The sequence below is a fragment of the Tribolium castaneum genome, chromosome 2 (genome assembly GCF_031307605.1).
Source record: "Tribolium castaneum strain GA2 chromosome 2, icTriCast1.1, whole genome shotgun sequence".
Lineage (NCBI taxonomy): Eukaryota > Metazoa > Arthropoda > Insecta > Coleoptera > Tenebrionidae > Tribolium > Tribolium castaneum.
The window spans coordinates 633579-658079 of NC_087395.1; the positions used below are offsets into that span (position 1 = coordinate 633579).

Consider the following 24501-nt stretch of genomic DNA (forward strand, 5'->3'; position numbering starts at 1 on the left):
AGCACTATAATTGGCACCATCTCTAAGCAATTGTGCAAATGCACAGATTTGAAACTCAATTTTTAAGAAAAATAATACACAAAAAACTACTCTTACTTGTTTTATTAACTTTGTTCGACTGAATACTAGTTCTTGCAATTTTCTTATTCTTACCAAAAAGTGTACAGAAAGTATATTTTATTTAGACTCACTGAATTCAGCGTTTGTTATAAGTACAGTCACGATAAAAAATGCAGCAACAAATCTTTTCGACAGTTTGTAAACAAACTAAATTGTTTGTTGAAATGTATGACCTTAAAAACATTAATCGGAGTTTTGCGATTCGGCCCGGTTGGTAGGAGTCTCATTCCTTTCGATCGTGACTGTACTCAAGAGCACTATAATTGACATCCTGTTAAGCTGTTGTGCATATGCACAATTTTTAATTTTAATTTTTAAGAAAAATATTAGACAAATTTGTTTTTTTTTACAAGCGGATGTTGTTCTTAGGTTAAATCATTACCCAGTTCTTAACTGGTTTTAAATATGTTTAACTAATGTTTAGTCTAAAAAAAAGTTTCAACGTTCCATAAATAAGAATAACATTTTCGACTTAATTTTAACAATTGTTCGAAGTACATTTCCGACTTAAAATGTGTCAAAGTGCTTTTCTCAATCGATTTTGAGACACATTCAAAATCGAATATTTTTCAAAATTATTCTTTTTTATTTTAGTCATCATAAAACTATTTGATAAAATGGAACTATTTTGACGCAAACTCTAAAAAACAGTCAAATTCATAATTGTTTTCAAGTTATTATACATACAGGATGACCCAAAGGTGTGTAATCAGTCAATATCTTTTTTGCTCTTTAAAATATTGTTACGTCGTTCTTATTATACGATAGATTGACTTAAAGTACACAAACTAAAAATATTTTTATTATTATACACAGCGTGTTGTATACAGGGTGGTAACAAAAGTTACATTTTTTTCAAGACAACACCTCATATATTTTTGCATAATAAGTCTCTACACAAAAAAATTATGTAACCTTGTATAAATTATTATAGGTAATGTTACATGTTAATTCGTTACAAATCACTACGAAGTCGCCAATGCATATTTTTCGGCAAATTTTTCACAGACAATCTCAAAATACCTTGCAGTTTTAGCAAATAGTCGACTTTTACTTGAAACACGCAGATGCTAAAATACAAAAGTCATTGTTTTCAAATGCAACACCATGTATTTTTTTACACATATAAATAGCATTTTTAATAACTTTTTTAATGATATGGGGTTTGCATAGAAAATTTAATATTTCCGAAGTTGCCCAGAAATTATTTTATTACAAGAAAATTTGTTATCCAAGAATCTAAGAAGTCAAATGGTAATTTTTTTTTGATATGTTTTAATGTGACTAATTACATTAGCAATTTAGTTGTTACTTGATACATAGATAAATTTTACTCATTAAAAATTAATAGTAAATAAATAAAAAAGGAAAAAAAATTGAACATTAGAATTATTAGAAATATTTCTAATTTTCAGTATACACGCTGTGTATAATAAAAAAAATTAGTTCGTAGACTTTAAGTCGATCTATCGGATAATGAAAACGACATGACAATATTTCAAGTAACAAAAAAGTTATGTACCCTTGGGTCACCCTGTATAAATATTATCAATTTTTGCTAATGTAAGCAATTTTCTCGAAAACTATTAATGTCAAGAAAATCAAATTTTTTCAAAAAGATAGATAATTAAAAAAACTTTCCAACGCTAATACACCTAATGGGGTTACGGTTAATAATTCCAGAGTTATTGCCCGATGAATGTCAAATACATGTTAAAATATTCACGCACTCACTTTTCAAACGTCGATTACGGGAATACTTTTTAAAAAAGAAAACTATTGTGATGTGTGCCTAAGTAAAATCATCAAGAAAATCGATTGGCGTCAAGAAAATCAACAAATTCGTAATAGTTTTTATGTTGTTTTTTTTTAATTTTGTATTTGCTTACAATTTTCTCGAAAACTATCAATTGGAAAACAATTATCTTTTTTGAAAAAAGTAGACCATCAAAAAAGCTTTCTAACGATAATAAACTTGATAGGATTACGTTTAACGATTCCGAAGTTATTGTACGATGAATGTCAAATACATGTTGAAATTTTCACACACCCGTCTTTTAAACGTCGATTACTGTTAAACCATTCAATAAAGTCAAACTATTTTGATGCAAACCTATGTAAAATGGCCTAGGAAATCGACTGGCGGCGAGAACATCGTGAAATTCTTAACAGTTTTTAAGTTATGATTTTTTTTCAATTCGATATCGAGCACAAAAAATTGAAAAAACAAAAATTTGAAATCGAACCAACTAACTCTTAAAAATTCAAAAAAGGCATAGACAGAGGCAAATAAGTTGCTAAAGCAAGTTTGCAAAAACTATTTCTTTTTTTTAAAGATATCTATTTAATTTTAAGCACTAAATTACAAAAATTTAAAGGTGAACTGTTACAAAGATTACAATATTTTTTTTGCAAGTTAAAGTCTGATGTTTGCAGAACATTGGATAAAAAAATTAGAGTTTTTCGTAAATTAAAAAAAATTGGAAACAATATCAAAAAAATTTGAACACTAACAATATCTTAAAAGTGCCGGCATAAAAACCACTCAGAAACCGCCTCATCTAACGAATAAGAATTGAAGAATCTTGAAATACGAAGCAAAAAGCACAGGTCCTGTTGTGTCTAAGCTTAAGGTTCATTATGAATAAGATATTACAACGTCTGAATAAATCATTCAGCTCACGAACACAAGTTTTAACGTTGCAGTACTACAAATATTTATAGTCGATGTTTAATCGAAATTGTATTTGTAACATTGACACCTTTAAACGATTACATGTTTAATCCATCAAAAAAAAAAAAATCGAAACGTCTCGACAATGGTATACCTTGACGTCCAATCATTAGTAGCAATAAGTAATGGCATATAAACTATACCGAAATTTTTGTGTTTTTACGCACAATTATTTATTAGGTTAATGGTTGTTTACCATTTTCTTGGCCTCCAATCAATAATAACAATCAAGAGTTAATTATTTGTACCATTTACATTCGAATTCGAAATTACTTTCCCGTTTCCTTCTTCATGTTATAATAATAAAAATACAACCTTTATTATAAAATTTTCTTCAAACCCAAATTAAATATCAGACAAAGTGGCTTCCATTAAGCTGTCTAAACCTTTAAGCTAATAGTACTTTCAGGATCTAATTCGAAAGAAAAGGCAATAGCGTTAACTAACCGACTTCTTGAACTAGCTCAAATCCGTTTATTTATGGACAAGCGTGAGCTTGTTTTGAGGTTAAACAAGTTTCAAGGGATTTATAAAAGGCAGTTTTAGGCTCCGATAAGTTTTGTGGTGAAACATGCTAAACATCTTGACCTCGATTAAATAATTAATTAGGAAAACCGGTGTTAATTACACGATAACAATAACATCTACGAATAGGTGCTCTGCTTTTAATTAACTTAATTAGCATCATTTCATTTAGGTTGCTGATGTTGAAGTTTTAATATGAATTTAGTCCGAGAAAATGAGAGTAAATTCGCCTCTTAGATAGTCAAAATGCTAATTTTAAAAGCCCCTTATCCTAACAGTGAATCACAATTTCATACGCAAATATTGTTTTAATTTCGAGGGATAATTTTTAAAATTACTTACAAAAAATATCCATTGTTGATCCTTTAACTTAAAAATTCATATCAATTTTCTTTATACGATACAATATTTAAAGTTTTCATCAACATTGTCATAATAATGTTGTCTATAATAAAATACGCAAACCTTTTATAATATATTTGAAGCTCTCTTCTATAGCTACGTTATAGATGATTGTCAGTTATTAGCAGACATTGAAAAGTTCTTTTATACGTTACAAATACATTCTAAATAAGTTCTTTAACAAAACTTTCAGTATTAAATATCTATAACACAAAAAAAAATATTAATAAAATTATTTTTGTTAAGAAGTAGATTCTTTTAAAAACTTTTTTCTATAATTTTACGATTTCACAAACAAATAAATTAGTGTCAGACGTTTTAATATCGATAAAATTACTTCTCACCGCATAATTTTTTGGTTATTAAAATATTCTATGTGACTTTGTTTATTATGAAAATTATCAAAAATGAATTATATACTAGAATGTGTTAAAACAAATTAATGCCGAATATATTAATATAATTTTTTTCTCTAAGTTGTTTTACCAGTTTAAAAGTCTTTCTTGTGGTTTTGTTTTCTGAAATAACAGTTAAAAAAATAATTAATTTTAAAATAAAAATTGGACATTAAATTAGTGTAAAATGTTTTTGAAAAAAAATTGACCCTTTTTAGTTAAGATTAGTGGTTAAGATGTCTTAAGTTTACTTTATTTAAAAATAATCAAAATGCGCAAACCTTTTATAAAATATTGGAAGTTCTCTTGTATAAAACCTACCTGACTGCCTGTCAGTTATTAATAGCAGACATTGAAAAGTTCTTTTATTCGTTACAGATAAATTTGTAACAAAACCCTTAAATATTAAATATCAGAATCACGAAAAATAATAAATTACATAATTTTATGCAAGAAGCAGAATCTTTTTAAAAGTTCATCCTATAATTTTAAGAATTCAAAAATAAATAAATTACCGTAAGATGTTTTGAAAAAAATTTTTAAAAACGAAAATATTGTCTCTTTTCCCATGATTTTTTGTCTATGAAAATGTTTTCTGTTTGATTTGGTTTACTATGAAAATTATCAAAAACAGATTACATACTAGCATGTGTTTAAAAAAAGTTTTAATGTCGAAAATATTTATATAAATTTTTCCTATAGAATGTTTTATAAGTTCAACGGGCTTTCTTTTGGCTTTATTTCCTCTAAAAGTCAAATCATAAGATCAGTAAAAAATAAATTAATTTTAAAATAAAATTTAAATAAATTTGTGGGAGATGTTTATCTTTTGGCTTTTAGATTTTTTGGTAGTTGAAATGTCCACAGTCTGACTTGATTTCGTATAAAAATGATAAAAAATCAAATTACCTACCCACAGTCTAAAAAATAAATTTGAGTTATTACGCCCTAGGGAGTGATTTAATAATAAAGTGTTATTTCCCTCACAATATTTTAGTAGTTCAAAAGATTTCAGTGACTTTTTTATAAAAATTATTAATTTAAATTAAATTACGGATGCAGAATCACAATTTATAAATTTTAAATAAATTATCCTAATATATGATTCCAAAAAAAAGTTTTAAGTTCGAAAATATTTGTTCTTTATGTACGATTTTTTAATGGTTAAGATGTTCTCCGAGGGACTTTGTTTTACCGAAAATCATTAAAATCTAATTAAGTACTCACAATGTAAAAAACAAATTTTAGGTTATTACAGTAAAACCTCTCAACAACGGACATGGTGGGCGGTGGAAATGTCCGTTGTGGCGAGGTGTCTCTTAAGGAAGATTATACTGTATCTGTTTCGAAAAAAAAGTTTTTTTGTCGAAAAAAATCGTTTAGGGTTTTTAAAGGTCTTTGTTGAGGCATCATTTAAAAAAATAGTCACAATGCAAAACAAATTCTTACTCGAATAAAAATACAAAATAGAAATAAATTTATGGTTACTATCTACTAAGGTGTTTTTTTAGTTTTACTGTCGAAATTCCAAAGTAGATAGATATAATATTTTTTTTCTTTAAGATTTGTTTAGGAATTTAAAGATCGTTTTCTATTAAAAATGGTTACAATAAAGACATTTACGAAAACCAAAAAAATGTTAAAAGATCTTTTTTTTTCGCACGAACCTTTTGGTCTTTCAAATGACAAATTTGAACCACTTGACATATACGGTCATGATCAAAAGAGAGACACCTCTACAAAGCCGGTTGGATAGTAAAAACCTGCTAAAAATTTTTTAGATCAAAATTTCAACAAAACGGTTAGTTGACAAACTCTTCAGTTAACTTACAAAATATCGGAGCTATTTTATAAACTAGCCAAATGTATAATTAACAGTAACATTTCGAAAGGATTTATGGGTGTCACTTTTTTGATCGTGACTGTACTAGAGTGTTTCAAAGAAAAAATTGTATTAATGCCGAAAATTTGAATACTTTTTTAAAAAATTTTAGCAATCCAAAAGTATTTCTAGTGACTTTGTTTTCTATAAAAGCAAATCAAATCAAATTTCAAGTATTTTACATTTTAAAATCATAAATTTTACATAAATTATCGTAGAATGTGTTTTCAAAAAGTGATTCTTTTTGCATAATTTTTTGGTCTTCCAAATGACTTTATTTCCAAATAAATTGATCAACATCGAATTATGTTCTTACAGTTTAAAAACTAAATTTTTAATTTCTGAAAAAAATCTTTTATTGCCAAAAATATATAATTTTTTCTAGAATTTTTTAGCAGCTTAAAAGTCTTCTAATCTTCTAATCAATCTGAAATTGCAAGTTTACAGTATAAATGGTAAATGCCAGATAAATCAGTGTAAGATAAGTTAGTAAAGAATTTTTTAAGAACAAAAAATTTTTTTGTACATTTTTTGCTGATTAAAATGTTTTTCGATCAAGTTACACATTTACGGCCTAAAAAATAAATTTTGATTTACTAATTTTTACGCCAAAAGTAATTAAATTTTTCTCATAAGATTTTCTAGATTTATTGATTGTTTCTTTCTCAATTGTACAAAATAATTTACAGAATCAAAAAGTAAAAACAATCATGGAACTTTGTCAGGAACACGTATTAAAATTTGGCTTCAAGCCAAGAGTGAAATTTACTTAACTGTAGGTATTGGCCGTTTTAATTTAAACTTAAACGGATTTTAAATTGCCCTCTCGCGCTTAAAATGTTTACAATTGACGAAGGCGTTCCGAGAAAAGAGCGAAATCAATTCGAAGGATTTTCGACATAATTGGCATCGCATCTCAAGCGACTTGGTGATCCTTCAAAAAGGTCATTACCCAGAAAAATGCTTCGATCCTCTTGAAAAAATATTAACGCTGGTGAAAGATAAAAGACGAACATTTTAGAGCAAATCCTTGTTTCGACTCAGTGTAAATAATTGAGTTGTTCTGGCGGAGTCATTTCGTGCAGATTACAGCTGAATTTAATTATCATTCCAGTTTTAACTCGAAAACAATTCATGTTGCGGTATTAAAAAAGAACAAAAAGATATATTTTTTAATTTTGTCGCGACGGTTCATTAAAAAGAAATGAGATAATCCACGGAATTTAATAAAAGCGCTGACTGAAATATCGCATAATTTGTCCATTTATTGCTGAAAGCGACAAATGTGGTTATATTTTGACATGTTTTTGATGACTAAACTTTCGACTTAATTAAAATTATTGAGAAAGGTGCAAATCGAGCCTCCCATGGGTGAGTTTTTGCATTAAAAGTTTCAAAGTTTTTAATTTAGCGGCCGCTAGAGAGTTAATTTAATCCATTGAAGTTTAATCAGAATTTATAATGGTTAGCTAGGAAGAATAAACGCTCCAGTCCTGACCCTCGATGTTTTTCTAACTACACGACCATAACTTGTAACACTAAAGTTTACGAAACTGCTAATTGTATTAAGCGACTTAAAAACACATCTATTTTATACGGAGTGTTTTAATTTGGTATTTTGAGCTTTGTAACTATTTTTATTTATACAGGGTGGTCCCAATCCACCTCAGTTATTTATAAATTTGGACATTTGATAATTTGTAGAAGTTATTTATCTTAGACGCATTTTAGGAAAATATTTTTAATTATTCAGAAAATTCCAAAAAAGTGTGACGTCGTAATAGTGATTTTTTAATGGCATGCTATTTTACTTTGTTGTGTTTATTAGTTTACGTTTTTGGTTTCTTACATATTCCTATTTTTTTTCAAATCGGTTTAAAATTTATTGTTAAAGAATTGGTTTTACATCTTTAATTTTAAAAATTAATTCTTAAAACTAAAGATACAGGCTGTCCCAAAAGTGTGTAATGGGTATAAAACTTTTTTGGTATTTAAAATATTGTCATGGCATTCTTATAATCCGATAGCTCGACTTAAATTCTACAAACTAAAAATATTTTTATTATATACAGTGTGTTGTATCTGACAGGGTGGTGAACCAAAGTTACATTTTTTCATATTAAACACCCTATATATTTTTGAATAATTAGATTCTACGCAAAAGTAATGTAACTTTATAAAGTATTATGAGTCCATCTCTTTTGGTTTCGGAATTATTTAACTTTTCGTTATAAAAAAGACTTTTAAAAAATCACTGCAAAATCGCCTAAAAATATTTTTCTCCAAATTTGCAACAGGAAAACTCAGAAAACCTTGTAGTTTTAGCAAATAGTTGACTATTACTTGAAACACGCAGATAGTGTACAGGGTGCTTCATTTTGGATGTTTGAATAGGCGGCTCTGATATTTTTGACTTACTTATTATTTTCTGATATGATGTGTGTAATATATTGTTTTTAAATATTTAACCATTTTAATAATTAAATTATCATTTGACTTATCAGATTCTAGGCTAATAACAATGTTTCTTGTAATTCATTTTTTTTTGAAAAATTGAAAAATATAAAATTTTTTTTAGGAACCTAATAGCATTAGAAAACTTATCAAAAATGCAATCGAAGCATGAAAAAAAATACATGGTGTTTTATTTGATAAAAATTAGTCATTAAATTTTTTGCGTTTTGCCACACCCTGTATATATCTGCGTGCTTTAACAAAAAGTCAACTATTTGTTAAAACTACAAGGTATTTTATGTTTTTTTGTTGCAAATTTATCGGAAAATTTTATTCAAAAAATATAACTTTGGGTACCATCCTGTATACACCCCGTGTGTATAAAAAATATTTTTAGTTTGTAAACAACATGGTCATATTCTAATAGCAAAAAAGTTATACACTTCTAGGTCAGTCTGTATAAAAGGATTTGTTTTTGTTTTTTATTTTTTTTAACAGTAATCCTTGAACCGATTTGAAGTTTTTTTAGGAATATGTAAAAAGCTAGAAAAGTATTTTAATCAGCAGAAAAAATAAAATCATGCCGTTTAAAAAAATAGTAGGGTTATAACTGTATAACCAAAAATACTTTCCTGAAGTGTGTCCTAGAGTATAAATAATATCTACAAAATATCAAAAGTCCAACTTTATTAATAACTGAATTACAGAAGACGGGAGCTAGACTAAACCATCCTGTATATAACATAAAAAAATTACAAGGGCGCGAATACCAAACTGAAACACCCGGTATAGTGAAATTGACATTTTGTATAGTCTATGATGGAAAAAGTGTATTCAATAAATATAAATTGCAAATCTACTTTGCGAGTGGATACAAAGGAAAAGGAATAATCTAAAGCCGTTTCCCTCCTTTTTTTTATAAAGGTTGGGATTATCTTTGAAACCGCAACAGACTGCATCAATTTTATTTCCTCCATCAGTTTGTTTACACGCATTCGTAAAACTAGCATCACACTCAAATTGAGTCAGTTTGATTCAATTTCAGTGAAAATCTTGTGTCACAATTTTATTATTATTAACCTTGATGAAACTAAGAAGGTGTGTCCTTGAAGGAGTCCTGCTCTCTCTAGATAACACCCTGTCACTTGTGTGCATCCACTCGACTGAGAAACTTTATAAAAGTCGACCAATAACGCCACAAAGACGCACGACAAGCATCAATTTGTTTCATCATCGAACCTAAAACAAATCACCTTCGGGAAATCGTATTTTCACGAGGGTAATAAATAATAATCGGCCTTGTTGAAGCAGAAAAATTATTAGAGAGGACAAACCAAAACCTTGCAAAATTGTTTATAAAATAATAATGACTAACAAATCATTAGAGCGACTTTTGTCCAAATTACAGGCTGTTCCGTCTAAACCCCACATTAGAAGTATTGGGAGTTCTAATAATGATAGTCAGCACTTTCGGTTATTCCGAATGTGGCTATCAACTTCTTTTTTTTAAATAGAAAGCTATATTTTTTAATGCGTTTTTGAATTACTAGAGTTATTTTAAGGTAGTTTTCATAAGCTCTCCCTGTACCTAAATTTAGCTGTTTACGAAATATTTATGGTTTTAAATTTTTTTTTGGATTTGCACTTTCCAATTTAAAAAAAATTTAAATATTTTTCAGCTCATTTGAAAGAGAAAGTCTAGATCATTCCTGTGGTGTTTTTAAATTCCTAAAAAAGAATAACAAACTCCATATTTTTAGAGTTAAGTTTACTGAACGTTAAGCACCCATAACTCATTTTTTTCAAACGAAATGCTCAAAGTTTTGTTTGACTAAATGGTAGAGAATTTAATTCTGCATCGGTATGTATTAACATTCCCTATACTTATGTTTAATAGTTTTCAAGTTACAATAACTTATTGTTGGGATTGAAAAATTCATTAGCCATACTTTGCCATGAAAACGAATGAAAAAATTTGAGAAATTAAAGTTTTTTAAACCAACATTCAATGAATTTATTTTCTTTTTAGAGCATGAATAACACAATTTTGAACAGAGTTTACCGTTTAAGTTTAATCAGAAATATTTAAAATAAAAAAGCTGCCGAGATCTCTGTTAAAACTTCGTGTCCTTATAAAATAACCTCTTATTGAGAAATGTGAGAAGATAATTCAAAAAGATATAAAAACTAAAGACAAATATCCAGGGAAAAGGAAAGAACCGAAAAAATAAAAAAACAAAAACTAGTAATAATGAAGGTGATAACCACTTTGATTCAGACAACGAACCACTTGCCATAAAAGATAAAAACACAAGATAAACATTTAATTTTGTTATTTTCTTAAAATACAGGGTATTTCACATAATTTTACTAGGCATGCGCCTGCAAAATAGCACCGATACGAACTCGATTACAAATTTTGAAAAATTGGATAGTAATCTCTAGTTTATTTACCCCTTTAAAAAATTACAACGTTTTTCCAAAATTTGAATAATGAAATGCGTATTTTTTAAATCTAGTGTTTTGTGACTTTTGTATATTTGATTGCACACATTAGGCGCAGGTCTCGTAAAGTTGTGTAAAACATCCTGTATAATAAAGATTATATCTATAGCCCATCTTTGTGCCTTATTTAGTGCCAAAAATGCAATTTTGTATAATGCTCAATTTTAATAATTAATATAGTCCGGGACATTTCTATATGAGATACGTCATACCGCATACCTTGACGCGAGACTATATAGAGCACAAAAACTAGATAAGAGCTCAAATTTAGGGAACTTGGTTGTTTGATGTGTTTGACAGATGACAAATGTAAACAATAATAAAAATTTAAACATTTCTTTATTGTAGTAAAGTACAGCAAAATGTACAAACTAGAACACTTAAAAACAAATGGAGAAACTTTCAAATGCTTTGAAGTACCGTTGCTGGAGTACTGTTGAGGTTATGTTTGACCTTTGTATGACTGTCAGGTTTAAAGTTGAAATTTGCATTAAAAAGGCCATAAAAGCCTCGAAGTGACTTTTAGGGTAGTTATCGTCATGTTCCAATTGCATGCCCCCTCTCTGACACATCAGTAAAATTTGCCACAAAAGTTTTAAAAAACGACTTTAAACAACAAAAAAGGCCCTATTTTCATTAACAATCAGACATATTTCGCTGCATGCGGCACGACATAGGCCTCATAGACCAATCTCATTGTGAATGGTTTTCGCTGAGATCACTTTGAGAGGGTTTCACTGAGACTGACGTTGGCGGAAGGCTGAAACCTGCCTCGCGACAAGTCTTTGCACCAACATTCGAAAACGCTGTCAATGGCGTAAAATGATAAACTGTGTCAGTTTTTTTGTGTCTTTTGGGATTAGTCTTTGAGTTCTGTCGCGCCGCATGTAGCGAAGCAGATCTCATTGTGAATGGGTTCTTTAAGAAACAGTTTCAATGTACACCACAAGACATACAGTGAGACGGCCTCATGCCTCATATCATGGCTTGTAATTGACAGCATTTTATAAAATGATTTGGAATCATAATGCAGAGATTGTTGCGAGACAGGCAGGCAGGTCTCAAGCCTACTGCAGAAGTCGCTCTCAGTGAGTCCATGTCTTAGAGATGCAAGACCAATTTAGACCATTTACAGTGAGATTGGTGCCCGAAACCTATGTCATGCAGGAAGCCAAACTTCGTCGTGAATGGACCCTTTTTAATGGGGGTGTGCTTTTTGAATAAATTTGAAATGGCCTTTTTGAAAAAAGCAGTTGTCTCTCTTTTATTCATCTATTCAACACGTTTGTATTCGATGCACTTACACCAATTTCATTATCAGTGTCTTGATTATCAGGCAAGGGCAAAGTGGAATTGGGGGCAACCCAGAAATAAAAACACTTTAATTTCCTTTATTAGTAGGCTATATTTTTTATACAAGACGACTACTCTCAGATAGAGACGTACAAAAATGTAAACAAGAGTAAAAGTTGGTTTTTTGCAATATTTCACACTATTCTTCCACACGTCCACAGTAAAATCAGAAAGCGCTTCTTGTTATAAAGCCCTTTTTATGTTTTTCGACGATGGCTGAGACTTTGTGACGTATTTGTTAAACGTAAGTTTTCAAATACCCCATGCCAGTGCAACGGAGTTATATTAACAATTTTATGGGATTATTTTTAACTTTACACCCATTCTGCTTGAAACAAGAGTCGCTACCAGGAAATAACAACGAAAAAAGTGGACCCAAAAGGCTTCAGCTGCAAATTATAAACACTATCTGTGATTTTTTTAATAATTAATTAATAAATGTCGTGAACTTACTTTGAAGTAAACAGTGAGCTCCATCTATAACTCATAATTACTTGAACCGCAATTCCCATCGTCAAAATGTGCAAAACTGCGATAAGTGAGGTTATGCAGGTATGCACTTTGTTTTCCAGTTTTTCACACAAAATATATCACAAATTGCGCAAATCATACAACCAGCGACAGTCAGTACTGTCAGTACGTCACAGCAGCTTTCTCCAGCACAATCACTGACTGCAATTCTGTGTTGTGCCATTCCCGTCTCATCATATAATCTATAATTGTTACATGACAAGTAATGTTTCTACCTTCAAAAATACTTGCGTAAATATTTTATTATCCCGTTAGTACACACTTTTAAAGCAGCCACTGGTTATATAGATTAAAATTATAACATTTCCTTTGTTATTGTGTTATTGTTTACATCAGTCAGCTGTTTACTGTCATTTTCTAATGCTACCAATTTAAAAAATGTCCCTGTTATTAAAGCTCAAGGACCATAGAATGAGAGAGAGAACATTTTTTGTTCACATAGACGCTACATATACGTATAAATGTCAGAAAATTCAAATTTTTTATGTCCAAATAGAAATGTCCCGGACTGTATGTATCTAGTTTATTAATAACAATATAAGACTGTTACTAAAATTATACGTGTAATTAATACTACAAGCTAAATAAAAAGTTCATTTCTAAAAAGCTTTTTATAGTTGACCCAAAAACAAAATTGTAGTAACTCTTCTCTTTAATATTTTTTTTACATAATTTTCTCAATCCTTATAACTTATGTTTCAAGTTTTTATTTAACATTTTTACTTTTACATTCTTAATAAAACCCTAAAGTGCTACTACAATAATTCTTTTTAAGTTTTTAGCTCTGTTTTTTCTGTTTAGAACTATTTTCAAATATTTTTTAGTTAAAAAAAACTAAAATTTAACTTTTATAAAAAATTTAATAATTATTTTTCAAGAATTACTGAATTTAACAGACTTGTCTGATTGTAAATTATTTTCTTAATAGCATGTGTTTTAACAGAATTAAAACATTTCTTTATATGCTCAAATAATCAAGTAGGTAATTTCATTTATCTTATTGGAACAAAATTTGGCTAAACAACTTTAAGATTTAACAAAACTCTAAATACAAAAATCTTCATTTTTATAAAAAGATTATCACCTTATTGGCAAACTGGAAACAGCGTTCTTAACATCAAATTTACAACAAATAGGGTAAATGGATCTAAAAGCATCTCAAATAAAATAATATTTGTTAATAGCTTTTCAAATCCTTGACATTGACATATTTTTTTTGGTAAATTGTAAATGAAAATCACAAACAAAACTAGAAAAAAACTAAGTTAAAGAAAGGTTTAATAAAAAAATACAATTTTAAAAAGTGTAATTTAACTTTGTTTGCATTATAACTTTTTATATTATTTTATGTACGAGCCTATTCAGAAAAGCCTGAATAATGCGATCATTTTAATAGCTCAGCCATTTCATTTTAACGGACACTTTTGCACACATTTTTTAATTTTATTTTCAGTTTTTACGAGCAGTATCAGGAGATATCAGTAGATTGAGATGGTTGGCAAAATCTAATTGTCTATTATCCGGTTTATTTAAATTCGATAGATGTTTATCTATTGAGGATTTAATGCTCTATGTGTCTGTATTTTTTGTTCGCTTTGTACTAACCGATGCTTAAAAATGGTCATTGTTTTGAAAACTATTTCGGTAATGCAATAACTGCGCCCTCTGGTGTCATTAACGGAACTATCGTGAACGGGGACTTTTTGTACCCTAACACATAATAATCCTTAGTCTAAAAAAAATGAACACGAAGAAAATAACTTAAAATACAAATGCTGGACAGTGCAGACCTAGCTAAATATTAAATTTCAATCAAATTGATTTATGGAATAGCAACTCAAACTCAATCTCGAATCCTTCTGATCCATTTTTAATAGGACGTGTTTGAAAGGTGGCAGATTGGGATAAAATAAATTACAGAAATCATTTTTTATGCATTTATAACAAAATTAAAACTTTCGACTGCTCTCCTTTCCAAAAAGAATAAATCTTTTTTCCCTGAAAAAGTTTTTTAATTGCATGTGGGCAAAAAATGTTATATTGTGAACAAACTTAAAAAAATTTAAAGTTTTCCTAAATATTTCAACAGTCAAGTCTCGTATTTACCACTGTAATTCACCTGCTACAACCTTGAAGCATTAATATTCAAACGGCAACAAAGTTCAGGTTTCAGAAGCATTAACAGCTCAAGCGGAATTAATAATGAATTTTTTCAGGAACTGCTCAAACGCGCCGAGAAAATAAATACAAGCTATGTATAATGAAAAGTGACAGTTTTCATCGAAAATATTGATTACCTGAAATGGCTAATTGACACAAACGGTGAACACTTTGTGTTAAAGTTAATGTCTTAATTAACAGTTGAAAAGAAAGTTAACTTCGTACGATTTGCACATAAAAGCACCAACTTTGCATTCAATCAGTGCAAGAAATTTGATCTCTTCATTCCAAACTCCTTTATTAAGTCCACGCTCGATTAACATGAGCAATAGATTATCGAAACCGAAACCTTAGGACAGAATTTCGGATTAATTGCCGGTTTTGTATTGTGTTTCAAGAACTTAATTAAAAATAAATGGAAATCTTGAATAACACCTACGCCAACATGTTATAAAAATACATCAAGCGATTTTCAGCCAAAGTTCAAACGTGAAAGATGCTTATTTTTATCATCATTAGCTCGAGTTGGAGTCCTTAAATAAATAAATTGAAAAAAAAGTTAAGAATTATTTTTCTTGCTCTCTTTCAAATCAGTAATATTCCTAACTTTTTGGATTATTTAGTCGTTGTTTTCAGCCTAAAAGAAATCATCTCAGTTTATCATCTAGTTCAAGTACCTACTACTTAATTTTTTCAAATGGGATGTTCCAATTTTAATTTTTTTTCATTTTTTTTTTCAAATATTTTTCATTGAATAAACGAAAGATTCTATTTACAGAATCCCGTCCGACAATACAAAATGCATTCGTTTAATTTGAATTGAAAAAACTTGACATGCAATCGGAAGTTGGTAAAGTAAAACTAAATTGAAACATCAAAACAATTTTCAACGGAAATTAAGGTTCTTATTTATAATTGACAAGTGATTTTACGTCGAAATATGATGATTATGACAGTGGGTTTATTTAATTCTTTTATCCACAGTCAGTCTATTATAAGGTCATAACATTGCTACTAGGAGTTTATGTTGAAGTTATTGTATTTACAAACTAAATCTACATGTATAAAATATTTTAAGTTTGACAAAACTACTTTATTTATAGCACGAATAAAGAATTATTATTAATTATTATTATTATCGTTTCTTCTTGGTAACATTTCAGTATCTGAATCCTACATTATAAACACTATTTTAAAACACGTTTCCGCTAGAAACGTGTTTTCACTATTTTAAACTCATTTCCCATAGCAACGTGTTTTAAATTAAAATGTTCCAACAAAATAAATTTGAATAACACTTAGGTGTCAAGGTGTGCAACTCGCATACGATTGTTACATAATGACTTCCCTCGGACTTTAACCTTGTGTTTTTGCACTCGTATTTTTAATAACTATTTTTAGATTATTAATGACTCATTATCTACGGGGTCAGTTTGGTAAAAGTATCTTTTTCTATGCATGTAAATTTTTTCAAAATTTTTGTACATTTTTGGAATAAACGTAATAAAAACTATAATAAAATTTCCACTTTCCATTAGTAGTCACCTCTCCACAATGGACAATGTCCGTTGTTGAAAGGATTTTCTATTATCAATAAAAATATAAAAATATTAGTTAATGCGCTTTTATGATTTCTAATGTTACTCTAAAGCAACGATTATTAACGATTCTATTATCAATAAAAATATAAAAATATTAGTTAATGCGCTTTTATGATTTCTAATGTTACTCTAAAGCAACGATTATTAACGATTCTATTATCAATAAAAATATAAAAATATTAGTTAATGCGCTTTTATGATTTCTAATGTTACTCTAAAGCAACGATTATTAAATGATATTTTCCAGCAAATACTTTTGTAGATGCGTTATCCACAAAATACAAGAAAAATTTTTCCTAGTATCAAAATTACGTCTATTTCAATTTTTATTTTTACTTTTAATTACTTATTATTCTTTAAAGTTAGCGAAATTTTTTTATATTCTATTATAAAACAAAATTTAAATATCGCTTGTACACAGATGACACAAAGAAATCCAATTCGTTGGAGCTACTGTATAAATTTTAAGTAATAATTCTAAAAAAATTGGCCATCAAAAAATATACAAAGTATTTAATACCAAACGCTGAATTTTGTGCTATTCTTATTTTTTGAGATATGGTAAAAATATATTTTTAGCAGACTCACCCAGTATAAAAATAATTTCAAAATTTCGGGGTAACTTTTAATTCAACAAATGGTTCTTAAATAAAGTCTAAAATATGCCGTTTTATAAAAACCTACGAAGTTTTTTAAATAAAAGACTTCTTTACGAAATAGAAATAATGTCTCAGAAATACAGAATGTCCAATTTTCTTCAGCTCAATTATTATTAAATTTAAACTTTTGATATTTTGTATATAGTATTTTTTTAAAGTTTGACGTTGTAAAAATATTTTTGTAATGCCATGCTCTTATCTTTGTGTGCTTTTAACACCCAAAATAAATAACTCTGATCAATTTATTTATTCTTAAGTACAATGTGTTTTTAAATGATTGTCATCTTGTCGTCTGTGAATTTCTCATGAAAAACAGACATCCCGCTTTATAGAAATGATGACCGGCATTTAGACACCGAATATTACCATTTTCCATTTATTAGGTCTCCAATTGGGAAATAAGCTTCAACAATAAAAGTGTTTACTTGCACAGAGTGACAATTTAGTTGCATTTTAACGAAATTTGACAACTGACAGTTTTGACCTTTAGTGACAAAAAATCGAATTGAGCAGAACGGCAAATTTGTTTTTACATGTAAACCAATTTCAAATTTGACTAGATGACAATCATTTAAAATCACATTGTATATCATAATAAGAAACTTAATTAAATTAAATTATAAAAATATTTGATTAGATTCAATCTATTTTTTCAAAATTAACTCCTTTAAATAATATAAAGTCATCGTAATTTATTTAAAAAAAAATTAATAAAGGATCACTTTTCAGAATATTGCTTTGTAATTAATATGGTCAGATGTTTTCCGTTGCTTGAAAAAAATGTTTTTCAACGCTAGGCCATTAAATTACATTACGTAAAGTGCAATTACAGTTAATCAAGTGATTGGTTGATTAAAAAACTGTGTTTTTCTGGAAAGTAATATGTCATTTTCGACACCATCACACTCTAAAAAAGTGGATTATCCCATCCTAGTGGGAACAAAGGAAAGATGATATCGATTAATCCCGTCTGTATCAGAAACAATTTCACACCCTGCATCTTTCTTATACCCTCTAATACAAGAAATGCAATGGAATTTTCTAAATTTTGAATAAATATACAACAATTTGTAGACTATAATTTGTCTAGTCAGTCATCTTTCAAATCAACGACTAATTAATAATTACCTGCCTAGAATTGAGATGTTCAACATGACACATTATCGATTATAAACCGAAATAAAATGACAGTTCGTGTCGTTTCAATTATGTTGTTACGAATAACAGTGTTAAAGCGGATTGAGGAAACAGGATGGAATTTTATCATCATCACTATTTCATATTTTTAACTTGTTTTACGGCGATGAGCAATTTTTAAAATTAGGTTGAAATGAGCAGAGGTAGGTATAAGTGAAGAGCACTTTCAACTTTGTGCCTTTGAAGCCAGTCAATTGCCGAGAAAAAACTCTCTTCGTTAATAACACAGATCGCGTTAATGAGTTTTTTATGACGAAAACGAGCATTCGCATATGTTCAGTATGTAAATCCGCCATCAAAGCAATGAAGCAAGCAAACCTGAATTTTAAATTTAGATTAACAGGACCTATGCCTTAGCTCTACTGCATTTTTAAAACAATATGTTTTCGCCACTGGTTGACAAATATTGTTTCGTCTTCTTGCAATCAAATTAATTTACTGTCTCTATTAAAAGCGTGAATTAAATCGTGTAAATTTGCTTACGTTCATCTATTTTATATTATACAGGGTGAGTCTACGAAAATATATTTCACAATATCTCAAGAATTAATAGTAGCACCGAATTCAAAGTTTGCTATTAAATACGTAATATTCTTTTGTATATGTTTTTTTTCAGAATTTTTTACTTTTCCTTACAATTGAAATCAATTGATTAGTATTATTCTGAAACAACGATGCTAAAATGATGTTTTCGAGCAAAAAGTTTTTGCTATCATCAAAATTAAGATTATTTGAATTTTTGTATTACTTTCACATAATTAATTATTTTTGAGGCTAGTGGTTTTTTTACCTTTTTTAATCAAAAAAACTACATTAACAGTGAGAAGACAAGAAATAACAATTTTGTGCAGCTAAGTGGCTTATACAAAGTATTACTATTATACCATTAAGTAATAGGAATTAATAAAGCCATTAATTAATTAATTTTAATTAGAAGGACAAAAAAATTGAAAAAAATCGCAAATAATAAGAAAAATACAAACAATTCAATACCAAATGCTGAATTCAGTTTGATTATTGGTTTTTGAGATATGGTAAAAATATGCTTTTAGTAAGCTTACCCTGTATGAAGTCTAAACATGTTAGTTTCTAAAATTTCACAATAAATTGTGAATTAATACAAAGTAGAAAACTGTACTTAAATTAGGTATAAAATATGTTATTTCCTTTAAATGTAGAAACATTTTTACATGAAAAACTTAATTAGTAGTTATAATCCCCTTTAGTACAATGCACTTTTTAAGCATTTTACCTTCCGATTTTCAAAAGTAAAACAGAAAAGCAGAAACACAACCTTTTTTTTACATTTTACTTCTGGACCAGGGTATGTGGCTTGCGAAAAAATTATTGGAAACAACTCAAAATAAATCATAATTACATTAAAGGCAACCGAATATTTTAAATAACTCGAAAATATTTTATTGACTCCAAAAGTACCCAAATATCTGTAGACCAACAAAAATTGGGCACATGAAAAAACAGGTTAAAGTCCTACAAATCTAGTGTTTCGGAGAACATTTAAAAAACCTACAAAATGCTTTTTTTCTAGACCAGGATATTTGGCGTCGTCAAAAACAAGACAAAACCCTAAAAAAATTGCTGTTTTTCCAAAAGTCAACAACTGAAGATGGCCTCAAACCCTTTTAAAAAGAAATAATTTCTATGGGCCCCAAAAGTACCAAATATCTGTTGTAGACCATCAAAAATTGGGCACACGAAAAAACCTTTAAAACTACTTTAAAGGTATTGGCAATTTATTTTACCTCTTATAAGTTTTAACGGAACATTAAAATATGGATAATTTCATGTCGGTAGATCTTTTTTAAAATTTCCTGTAGTCAAAAATAAGAAAGATAATCCCTTCGAAAGGAAGAAATTATGACGTCACAACCGCCTCTTATCAGTGAATCGTCACAATAACTAAAAACTTGACAAATATTTGAACATTTTTTACAAATCTTTTTAATTTCAAAAATTAGCCACTTTCTCGGCTTCTTTCTGTCCTTAATTTTGTCTTGAACTTCTTAAGGAAATAAAACATTTAATTTTAAAATTGGACCAAATGCTCGCTAGGCGGTTACGACGTCATAATTTTAACTTTAAATCGAAATAACTTGATTTAGATAACTGATACAAAGAAACGGTTTTCACTTCTGTAATAAGCGTTTTCAGTGCTTTTATTTAAGACAAAGTTGTTTTTTAAGTTGCCAATGTCTTTAAGAACGCCCTAAAAAAACTAACAAAATACCGTGTTATTACACACCCCAAAACAACACTAAATCAAGAAGGGTGGGCACTACGATATTTGACGTCTTAAAAAACAAGGCAAAATCCTAAAAATGTACATGCTTTTTTAAAAGCAAACAACCGAAGAATACATAAAATTCTTCAAAAATAATAATTTGTGCTTATTTTTTTATTACCATTCAAAAAATTGGGGGATTTAAATTTTTCCATAGTACTTTGTCTTCTTTGTCTACATCGATTCTCAAAGCTTTATCTGTTTTTTTACAATATCTTAGTTTAGACAGGACAATTAAACACTTTTAAAACCTAGTAAACTTTTATTCAACTCCCTCGGCGTTCAACACTCCAATATTTACCGAGTTAATAAAAATAAGTGAAAAACATTCCCCGTTTTCGTTCTGAACACAATCCGATCTATTTCATACTGAATCTCCTTTTTCACGACAGCTTATACCGTTTACAGGAATGTGTCTATCGAAGGGAACTATCGGCACGACCATCAATCCTGAATTAACAGGACAGGTCATTGTTGTTTGATATTACTGCAAGTCATGAAGGAGAGTGTGAAAATATGACAGGGAAAGACTTTAAATATAGCACGTTGTAGATTGTGAGATGCTTTGATTTAGAGTGTAACGAACTTCAACGAAGAAAATTAAGACAATGTATACTGTATCACACATAAATACTTGAGTTGGTTGTCATTGCCAATATCAAAGAGTAAAACACAAAAAATAATGTAACTTTATATAAACTATTATGGGTCTCTCTTTTTACGTTTTAGAATTATTCAACTTTATATAAACTATTATGGGTCTATCTTTTTACGTTGTAGAATTATTCAACTTTTCGTAATAAAAAAACAATTTTTGAAAAATTTCTACAAAGTCGCCTATAAATATTTTCCAGCAAATTTGCAACAGAAAAATTGAGAATACATTGTAGTTTTAGCAAATATCACGGAAATACAAAACACAAATCAGAACAAACCCTACAGTTGAAACAACTTTTCCTAAAAAATGAGAAAAAGTTAATCCACTGCTTTGACAGAGATGACAGTACTAAAACTACAATAATCATTTGAGCAAAGCGGCACACAATTCTATAGTCGACTTGTTAAACGACACATTGTATACAGTTACATTATTTTTTGCGTAAGATCCAATTATGCAAAAATATATACAGGATGGTCCAGCCCAGCTCACGTCTTCTGTAGCTCAGTTATTATTAAAGTTGGAGTTTGATGATTTTTTGTTATTTATACACATTTCAGGAAAATACTTTTGATTATACAGAGAGTCTCAAAAAAGGTATGATGTCATAATTATCAGTTTTTTGTACGACATGCTATTATTTTTTTGTGGTTATTATGATACCTTTTTAGCTTCTTACATGTCTCCAAATTTGTTTTCAAATCGGTTCTAGGATTACTGTTTGAAAAAACAAAAGCCAAAAAAATCGGTTTTACATCTTTAGTTTTAAAGATCATTAAAAAGTAGAAACAGTGCTTTTTGACGACATTCTTACCACGTAAGTGTTAGACAAGGTTCAACAGCCTTACTAAATAAGTTTGATTAATTTGAATTACTACAGGTTGTTCACAATTTATTCCCAAACTTTTCAAATTTTAGAGCTTTTTATTTTGCTTATGTCAAGTGGCAACCCCTGTGGATTTTTATATCGTTCGATGCAGAATTAAACAACGAACATTTTTTTTCATTACAACCATAACATAAATTCTAACACATTCGGAGTTATTTACAAAAAACTGTTTTTGTCTGCTATTTTGTTAACGTATTTAATGAATAAAAGTCGAAGATGGCTCCAATCTTGTTTAGTTTTGTATCGTTGGATGCGATATTAAAAAAACAACATTTTTTGTTATCACAACCATATTGCAAATCCTAACACTTTCGCAGTTATTTCCCAAAAACAGTAACCATGTTCGACTTTTAATCATTAGTCAGATGTCATTGACAAAACAAGTTTTTATCAAATAACTCCGAATTTATTAGAATTTACGTTTGGGTTGTAATATAAAAAGTTGTTTGATTTTTAATTCTGCATTGAATAATATAATAATAAATAGGGGTTGCCTAAAATAGTCAAAATAAAAAGCTCAAAATTTTTTAATTTTGAAATAAAATTGCAAACACCTTGTAGTAATCCAAATCAATCAAACTTAATTAATAAGCCTGTTAGACCTTGTTCAACACGTAATATCATCAAAAAAACACTTTCTATTTTTTAGTAATTTTTAAACCTAAAAGTGTAAAATATTTTTTTTGGTTTATATTTTTTTCTAACAATAATTTCTGAACCGATTTAAACAAATCTTTAGGGACATGTAAAAAGCTAAAAAAGTATCATAATAAGCACAAAAAAATTATTTTTTGTTTTTTGCATGCTATTAAGCATGCCATACAAAAAAATTGTTTGACACTCAGTATAGTCCAAAATATTTTTCTGAAATGTGTCCTAGAGTATAAATAACATCTACAAAATATCAAAACTCCAACTTTTATAGTATCTGAGATACAGAAAACGGGAGCTAAGCTGTATAAGCTGTATATAAGGTGTTCCATTTAAAAAACGTAATTTTGGTTCACCACCCTGTGTACAATAAAAATATTTTTAGTTTGTGTAGCGTAAACTACAAATATTTTTAGTTTTTTGTAGGTATATTGACAAATTTTTGTTAAATTTTTTCACCGATAGAATAAAAAAATCACCAAATGGCCACTTTATTTTTCTGGAAAGATAAAAAAAATAACTAAATCAAATAATGTACCTTAGTAACCATTTGTAGAATAAAGGTGTACTACCTCTACTTGTATCTATAGACTAAGCTGCAACGTTATTAATACCTAAAAGAAAAAATAATTTTCTAATATTTAGATGTTTAATAATGCACTTCTGTATACGCCAGTAACTTGCCTAACAATTTGTTTGGCTCTGTCTGTTCTATTCGTAATTAGATTTGATGTGATACAGTAACCGCTGATTTGTCGAAACAAAGTCCATCACAAAGGAAGAGATAATATTAGTGTTCCAGGTAGGTATTAAATAAGCGCCGTCCGAAACACAGTAGATATTTCCGTCGTAATTTCCAATATTAATATTGACTGTTGAACGCCTTGGGACATGACACCGGCAGGTGGTTTATATAATAAACGATTCTGATACGACAATGTGACAAATGTGGGTCGTGTCACCCCCTCCTATTACCACCCTGACATTTAGGGATTTAATTATTAGAACGGTCGTTTTTTATTTTCTCGGTCATCGATTCGCATTTTCAACAAGCAATTTCGATGCGATAAATTCGTTTTTTATCATCAGTGTCAAGCTTTTTAAAACGTGAGGGGTGTGTTTGGCCGGAAAATGTAACGAATGTTCCGTCCACCGGAAACATCCGGTTACTACATCGTCCGGGTAGAGAATCGGAAACTAGAAATGTCCAGATCGATGTACGACCACACAAATATGGACTGAATTGTAGTAGCGAATGGTAATCCTCTAATTACTACTTGTAGTCCCTGGATCAGACTTGTCCTCTTTTACGACTAATTTAATTAATTAAATGCAGTGAATAGTAAACAGAATAAAAAATAAATGCTCACTGCACATAATAAAAGTCATGAATGCGTATAATGCGGAACTGGAATGATTTATCTGTTGTATTAGCATTTTTGGTAAATCATCAATTTCCGCTTGTGACAGAGAATTGTCAACA

General features: G+C 28.9%; 1 protein-coding gene and 1 long non-coding RNA gene across 7 annotated transcripts in view; both read right to left on the reverse strand.

Annotated features, from left to right (window-relative positions):
• LOC656715 (metabotropic glutamate receptor 2) overlaps nt 1-24501 on the reverse strand; it is a 419913-nt gene that overhangs the window by 126354 nt on the left and 269058 nt on the right. The window lies entirely within an intron of this gene.
• On the reverse strand, nt 11455-13369 carry LOC135265361 (uncharacterized). Its single transcript, XR_010332991.1, has 3 exons — nt 13133-13369; nt 12824-13083; nt 11455-12759 (listed from the first exon to the last, which is right to left on the reverse strand). It is a non-coding gene; the product is annotated as an uncharacterized LOC135265361 (long non-coding RNA).